The sequence below is a fragment of the Hyaena hyaena genome, unplaced genomic scaffold, assembly GCF_003009895.1.
Source record: "Hyaena hyaena isolate Hyena2069 unplaced genomic scaffold, ASM300989v1 scaffold_470, whole genome shotgun sequence".
In the NCBI taxonomy this organism is placed as follows: Eukaryota; Metazoa; Chordata; class Mammalia; order Carnivora; family Hyaenidae; genus Hyaena; species Hyaena hyaena.
Window position 1 is genome coordinate 1,494,364 of NW_024081101.1, and position 9,135 is coordinate 1,503,498.

Consider the following 9,135-nt stretch of genomic DNA (forward strand, 5'->3'; position numbering starts at 1 on the left):
ACTGTCTGACTACAACTTTTTGAGATCGGCTTAACAAGAAACACCCAGTTTAGTTTCTCATAAATTATGGTTAATTATTGTTCTAAAACAATATTTTATCGAGCATTACATAACAGGAATGATCCCTTTTATAAATCCTGTTTTATCATTCAGACAGGATTTTTCCTATAATGGCTTCCTAAAGAAGACAATGCAAGTTTGGAATGCATATGTAACCCCATGTCACTACGTGGACATGTAAGGCTGCTGGAGAAAAAACAGAGTTGATTGAAAATTTAGAGCTTTAAAAGGCACCCTTGCTGCACAGAGCTTAAACAAGCATAATGATTAATGCTTGGCATTGGATAAAGAAGCTTAATGAGATAATTTTAGAGAAAGGTTAGACTCTGAGAGGTGACCAGGATCCTTACAGGAGAAACTAGATAAGGAAAACATATGGAGAAAAAAAATCCAGAAAACCTACTGAATTACTTCTACTTGGTACCAAGGCAGAGTTTTTTTTTGTTTGTTTGTTTTTGTTTTTGTTTGTTTGTTTGTTTTGTTCACAAAATAAAAGAACCCATTCTGACCTAGGAATGGAATGAGAAGTATAAACAGAAATAATAACAAAAGCTTGAGTCTTTTGGTAATTTATAATGCAAAATAATAAGTTAACATTAACTGAAAAGACCATATACAGATGAGAATAATGAAGTTCACAAATATTAACTAAATTGCTTGAGGTGATGCAAGATTTAACCCCCTGTTAACTTTCTGGGTCCTGACTCAGGGTCCTGGAACTATCTTTGAGAGACTAACATAGGATGCCTTTCTGGGTTAGTTTGAATCAGGAAGAGAACTTTGGGAGTGGGTCAAGCCAAAGTTTAGAGTGTGAGCTTACCTTTAGAAGCCACAGAAACAGATGTAATGCCAAATCTTCAAGGAAGGGAGAAAATCATTTATGAAAGACAGAACCAAGACTTAGAAAGGAGACTGGAGAAGAAATAGGGTATAATCCAAGGAGAAGGGCGTCATTACAAACTCAGGGTAGTTCTCCACGCCCATGTATACATAAGTTAAATATATAGTGTTATGGTATATCAGCAAGGTGAAAGATAAACTATCAAGATAGTCAATCAAAGAACTAGGGGGAGAGCTGAGACTGGAGCCCAGCTTTCCCAGATTAGAAGACATAATTATGGATGATCCTAAATCTGAGGAAAAAAATGACACTCTTGTCTGCAAATCCTTGTGGCCAACCTCTTTTTGTTTTGTATTTTGTTATTTTTCATGGGCCCATGTTAAATTATTTGGCATGCATAGCTCAATCTTGGGTAGTAAGATGAAGAAATACTTAAGAAAAACACATAAAGAATAATGGGATGAACCTGAAGAAAATAAGTATTAAAGTTTGAACTATATATTAATCATAGAACCCAGCAATTTTGCTCATGAGAATTTATCCTACAGGGATGAACATTTATATTCACACAAAAACTTGTACATGATTATTCATATCAGCTTATTTGTGATGACCAAAATTTAGAAATAATGAAAATGTTCTACAAAAAGTAAGTGGTTAACAAACTATAATCTATCCATATCATGGAATACTACTTGGCTATAAAAATAAATGGACAATGGGGCGCCTGGATGGCTCAGTTGGTTAAGCGTCTGACTCTTGGTTTCGGCTCAGGTCATGATTTTGCGGTTCATGAGTTAGAGCCCCACACTGGGCTCTGTGCATCAGAGCACTGGGCTCAGTGCAGAGTCTGTTTGGGATTCTCTCTCTTCCTCTCTTTGCACCTCCTCTGCTCATTCTCTCTCTCTCTCTCTATAAATAAATAAATAAATAAATAAATAAATAAATAAAACTTAAAAATAAATGAACTATGGATACATAACAAGTTGGGTGTTAGGATGCCTGAAAAAAGACAACCTTAAAAGATCACATACTATATGATTCATATGTAACATTCTAGAAATGACAAAATTATCAGGATGGGAAACAGATCAGTGGTTGTCAGAGGTTAGGAATAATAGAGGGTAGAGTGGTGGGTGTGTCTATAAAGAAAGAAAATGAGGTAGATCCTTGTGATACAATAGTTTTGTACCCTGATTGTGGAGGTAGTTGTACAAATCAACACATGCAACAACATGGGATAGAAGTATAGACACACATTATACCAACAACAATTTCCATGGTTTTGATTTTGTATAATAGTTATGTAAGATGTAACCATTAAAGGAAACTGGGTGGAAGGCACATGGGACAATTTGCAACTTCCTGTGACTTTACAATTGAATTAAAATAAAAAGTTAAAAAATATTTAGAAGTATTTGTGACAGATATCATATGCATTATGTAAGAGAAGGCAGAGTTTTAGTGAAAAAAAAATTCTTCAGAGGACTAAAAGCTATTTATAAAACTTAGGGTGACTCTGTGTGCATGTGCGTGTGTGTGTGTAATTACAGCTATTTTCTACTATCTCATATTTTAGAAAATTTATCAATAGTAGTAAGTGATATAACTAGATGGATATAAAAGTGACAGATGAGGGGTGTCTGGGTGGCTCAATCAGTTCACTGTCCATCTTTGGATTTTGGCTCAGGTCATGATCTCATGGTCATTAGTTCAAGCCCAGCATCTGTGCCATTGCCCCATCTGTGCGCTGTCACTCTCTCTTTCTCTTTCTCTCTCTGTCTCTCTCTCTCTCTCAAGTTAAATAAATAAACATTAAAAAATAAAAGTTACAGTTGAAGCCAGAACAAATAAACGGTTAGAACATGAATGCCTCAATGATTCTAGATCCATGGTAAAATCAACTGTTTAAGCATTGCCAAAACATGGGTTCACTAGTCATAATTCTGAATGTTAAAAAAAAAAAAAAAAAAAAACTACACACGATAAGCGATATTTTGTTTTTAAGACTTGGTTTACAAGACCTCAAATCTGTTCATTGATGTAGTGACTGCCCATGAATGGAGAGGAATGGAAGTGGGATTATGGAAAAAGAAATAAATAGAATAAGATATAAATAAAAGCATGCAAGGAAAGAAGATGATATTTTTTAAAGTGAAATATGCTTATTCAACCATGAAACTTAGATACTAAAGAGAAAAAGGGGGGAAAAAGTAGGCATTCAGCAGAAATATATGATCTTTTAATTGTTTCTGAAGAACTCTAACTAGGATTAAGTAAAAACTAATGTCTTTCAGATATTAGAATTCAAAGATGTGCTCATTACTCTCAGCATGTCCTTAAGTCTTGGGTCCTTTCTTAAAGAAAACAAAAGGCACATTTTCCAGGAATGAGTAGTATAATAAAGCAGTTTTTTCCAATAAGTAAATCTGAAGTTGATTTATTTAAAATGGACAAAAAGGAAAACCTAACAAGAGTTGTTAAATAAATCAGTAATTTTAATGATTTTTGTGTCACTGTGGAATGGAGGAAAAGCAAATGGAAAATGGACAGATGAAACACATTTGTTTCATCAAGTTTCTTCTGCAAACACAAATCTATTGCTTGGTTCATTGTCTACATTCAAATCCAAACACCTTAGTTTCTCCTTTATATAGGCCTTATCTCCATGACATCAAAACCCTACTGAGTTTATTGAAAAACCAAGCGAGGGTCATGAAGATCATCTGGTCATTTCTCTGGATGTGTAATTGTGTATTCATATGTGAGTGACCTTCACCAGAGTTTTGAACTTGGCATTACAAACCCAGTATATTTTCTATTTGCATTTGATGCCATGCAATACCTACCAAGAATTCTATACATAACATGTAACATTTGTTAATATAATGTTAAATTAACTTTTCTAATATTTGTTAACTGTTAATTTGAACTTAACATTCTTCTCTGACTAGCTTTGTATCAATAGCATCAATGTGAAAAGAGCTTGTTCACTTGTTACCTCTATTGACAACAGAAGATTGAAAATGCCAATGAGTCAAAACCTTTTATGCTTTTAGGATTACTTTTTGCTGTCACTGGCTTTTCTTCCTGAAGTGGCCAAGGAAATAGCAGTGCTCTTAAATTTATCAAGAAAAACAAAGAGGTGACTTAGGACCCAAAAATGATCGCAATAATGTTTCAACTAGGAATCCTCAAACACTGTTATCATTCTTAAGAGAGCAGCTGTAAAGGTAGATGATCCATTTCAGTGTGACATGTTACGAACTGATTAACAAAGTTAGGTGTAAAAAGTAGATGAAAATGTTCAGTTTTAATTATACTACTACTATGAGGAGAAAACCATTTTTATCTAAAGATTATTTATGTTTAACTGAATATTGATATTCATTAGTTCAAATTCAGCCTTTCTCCTCTATTAATTGTGTTTATAATTCTCTCTCCACTTTTTTTTAATAGTTTATTGTCAAGTTGGTTTCCATATAACACCCAGTGCTCATCCCCACAAGTGCCCTCCTCCATGCCCATCACCCCCTTCCCCTCCGCCCCCCACCCCATCAGCCCTCGGTTTGTTCTCAGCATTCAAGAGTCTCTCATGGTTTGCCTCCCTCCCTCTCCCCCACTATTTTTCCCCTTCTTCTCCCCTATGGTCCTCCGTTAAGTTCCCCCTAATCCTCCTATATGTGCAAACATATGGTAGCTGTCCTTCTCTGCCTGACTTATTTCGCTCAGCATAACACCCTCGAGTTCCATCAGTGTTGCTACACATGGCCAGATTTCATTCTTTCTCATTGCCATGTAGTATTCCATGGTATAGATAAACCACATCTTCTTGATCCATTCATCTGTTGATGGACCCTTAGGCTCTTCCCATGTTTTGGCTATTGTTGAGAGTGCTGCAATGAACATTGGGGTCCATGTGCCCCTATGCATCTGCACTCCTGTATCCCTTGGGTAAATTCCTAGGAGTGCTATTCCTGGGTCATAGGGGAGTTCTATTGTTGATTTTATTGAGGAACCTCCACAGTGTTTTCCAGTCTCCCTCCACTTTTGATTTATACTACCATTTTACCTTCTAGTCCACATCCCACCCATAGACAGCATATATACATTTATTTGGATAGTCATGTATCCTAAGGTGAATATATAGGTTTATTGCTTCACTCAATAATAATATTTAATGTTGCTGAATATACACTTATTTTACTGTACCTAACCACTGCATAGTGTGCATCCTCATTTTACTTCCTCTTTCCCTATGAATGGACACTTAGTTTTCATAATGCTCTATTACTAAAATCAATACAGTAATGAACATACAAATAATATGTCCCCATATTGACTTACGCTTTACTTTCCTTGAATATATTTAGGAAGGGATTGATGTAATATGTTGGATGACCATGTATCCTACTTTATCCAGAATAATCCATTTATGCCAATTATCATGTGATAGTTATGAAGTGCCATAGATTGTATGAAAAAATATAAAATCATCGCAGACATGGAGTGTGTGCATACTCAACGAAGTACTTAAAAGATGCTCTCTTGATAATCTCTAGTATTTTGCACTCCTTCCTAAAGAACATATAGGTCCCTATTTCAACACATTCTACCAAGATTTAGCATTAGCTGTCTTGGATTTTTGCAACTCTGATAGCTATAAGTGGTCCCTCTTCACCACTTTAATTTGCATTTTTTCTAACTGCCAGTAAGATTTGATTGCACTTTTATTTAGTTAGTCTTAAGTCTTTTAGGACTTTCCATTTGTGAGTTAACTACCTATTTGTGTATGCTCATTTTTTATTAGATGTTCTGTCATTTTTATAGCCTATGTATTTATCAACTTTCACTTCTAGATATTTATATTCTATTTCTCAGTTATTCATCTGTAAACACTGCCTATAACACACTTTGTTGAAAAAATCTGTAATTTTTGACACATTTAAACAGGTTCATGAAAATTTTGACTATTTTTTTTCTTTCTTGGAAAATTATTTAAGGAGTTCATTCTCATACATTCTCATTACTAAAAAGTAATTCTTGCAATGTAGTGTTTTGGTTTAATATTTCTACTCTTTATGTTCAGATCTTTAACCCATTTAAAGTTCACTTTTAAGTGATGGTAAGACTTAGAAGTAAAATATTTTTTTTCCTCTACATATTGACCCAACTTACTTTCAAAACCAGCTAACAAATACTGTAACATTTCCAAACTATTTGTAATAACCCATTTATAATATGTTAATTTCCTATATGCATACAACACTGCTTTTCAGCTTCCTATTGTATCATTTTGCTCTGCCTGGGCATTCATGCACCAATATCACATTGTTTTGTTTTGTATTTTGTTGTGACTTTGTAGATTGGTGTAATATATATTATGGAGAGCCTCTATTTTTGTAACTTTTATTTTTTCCTTTAAATTCTCTTCCATAAAAGGTATTTATGTGTACCTATTGTTTGATATAAATTCTATAATAGGTATTTTAAGTGCATCAAAGCTCCATGTCTTAGTGTAGATGTGGAATAGAAGGTGATCTGATATGGGGCAGCTGTGCTAAACTCTTTTGTAAGTCCCCAAAGCTTGCCCATTGATTTTGTTCAGTTTTTCTACATAATCACATTATCTGAGAATAAAACAGCATTTTTTCTTTATCTTTTAAACTTTTTTTTTGTAAAGTAGGCTTCATGCCCAGCATGGAGCCCAACATGGGGCTGTACTCATGACACTGAGATCAAGACCTGACCTGAGATCAAGACTCCTATACTTAATCAACTGAGGCACCCAGGCTCGCCTTTTTATCTTTTAATTCTTATAACTCTGTTTTTTTATTTCTTGCATTGTCCAGGACCTCCACTTTTAGAGCAAATGGAAGTTACAACATGAATTCTTTTAATGTTTGAAATCTTAAAGAGATTGTTTAAAGGTTTTGTTGTCCCTTTATGTGTCAATCAGATTTTTTAAATATGCACATGAATTTTCATTTTATAGTAGCTTTTACTGTGGTGAGAAAAATTCTTTTTGATCATAGTTGTCATTTAAGGAAGGAACATTGAGTTCTTTGTGTCAATTAAAGTAATAAACATTTACCTACTGGTTTGAACATATTAATCATATGTTAACCTTCTTAGCCTTTCTATATATGTATTTGTTTCTGAGAAAAAATAATTTAAAATTTCAACTGTAAATATTGATATATCATTTATCTTCATATTTACTCAGTTGTTGCTTTTCATGATTTAAGACTATATAATTTTTGCATATATATTCATAATTGCTTTACCTTCTTTATCTCTATTGTCTTCATGCCATTTTCCAGATCATCCTCCATTTACATAACTCTTCCCAACATTCAATTCTACAGGTACTCAGCAATGCTAGTTCCTGAGGATTCTAATGTGAACATCAGATTGATGATCAGTTTTACCCATTATGCCCAAACTAATTCAATTTCCATGAATTCACCTGCTTCTCCATTTTCAAAAGTGTGTTGGTGTTTTGTGTGCTATCCTTAATTTTTTGTCTTTGAAAAACATTTTTAAATATCTTTTAAAAGTTTGTAGCAGAATATTAGGAGGAAGAACCATATACATTTGGTCAATATGCTATTTGTTTTAGTCAGTTCAGTCTGCTATAACAAAGCACCATAAACTGGGTATCTTTTAAACAACAGAAATTCATTTCTCCTATTTATGGTGCCTGGAAGTCTGAGATCAGGGTGCCAGCATGGTCAGATTCTGGTGAGATTCCTTTCCCTGGTTGCAGACTGCCATCTTCCTGTGTCTTCACAAGGCAGAAAGAGAGCTAGATTGTACTTTGGTCTCTTTCCTTTAGGGCTCTAAAACCATTCATAAGGGCTTCATCATCGTGAGCTAATTACCTGCCAAAAGCCTATCTCCAAATATGATCACACTGAGATATGAGTTTCAACATAAGAGTTTAAGGGACACATAAACATTTAGTCCATAGAATCATTTTACCAAGAAATCACCGTTGTTGTTTTTTTCCAAAAGTTCTCCTCCTGTTATCTTTATTTTTGTTCTTTCCTGAAACTTAAATATACTGATATTAAAACTTTTAATTTCATTTTCTATGTCTCTTACATTTTTGTTGTTCCCATTTTTATCCCCGCCTTTCATGCCTCCTGAGAGATATCCTTGAACCATTCTCCCATTTCCTGATGTACTTTGTAAATATATCAGGTCTGTTATCTCTCCCGTTTTCTAAGTTTTTTCTTGTTATTTTTACCGTTAATTATCTATGGTTGATTTTTTTAATACTTCCTCTGCTTCATGTATTCCATGTACTTCCATGTTTTTTAAACTTATTTTTCACATTCATTTCAACACATATTTCCTGTGGTCTACTGGATTTATTTCAGTTTGTTTTTTATTGTCTATCATTAGTAATTCATGGTTTTCTCACATAGCATCATCATCATCATCATCATCATCATCTATTATCAGTATTTGCCCTATTTGTATATATTATTCTTGGGTATTACTAAATTGTATAATAATGTAATGTGTAACTGCCAGGAAGTTTGATAGCATAGGCCTTAACGTGTGAGTTTAGGAAGGGAGGTATTCCCTTCTGGGCTGCTTCCTTGATTCACTCATCATAATCAGAAGCAAATATTTCAGGAAAAATGATAATGATTGCAAGCTAATTTACCTTGTTGCTACAAATTCTCACTTTTACCACAGAGGCAGAAAGGAGGCTATCATGGGAAGGAGACTAGGAAAATTAGAGTTTTGGACATAAAAATCTTTGTGAGAGTATCTGTCTCCTATTGTCTGCTTTATTTTGAGACTTTATATGTATCAGGATCATTTTTCATTGTTCTAACAAATTTTGTTGATTTACTTTTTTCCCTACAATGATCAAAAAATGCATTCTCGGGGCGCCTGGGTGGCTTAGTTGGTTAAGCGTCCGACTTTCGCTTAGGTCATGATCTCGCGGTTCGTTGGTTCGAGCCCCGCGTCGGGCTCTGTGCTGACTGCCAGCTCAGAGCCTTGAGCCTGTTTCAGTCTGTGACTCCCTCTCTCTCTGACCTTCCCCTGCTCACGCTGTCTCTCTCTCTCTCCTAGAAAAAAAAAAAAAAACATTAAAAAAAATGCATTCTCATTATAGAAAGCTTGGAAGATTTTGAATGCTTAAAGAAGACAACAAAATCCCCATGAAAACCAAACCTGGGGGATCTTCTAGTTGAACAATATACCACATTCTA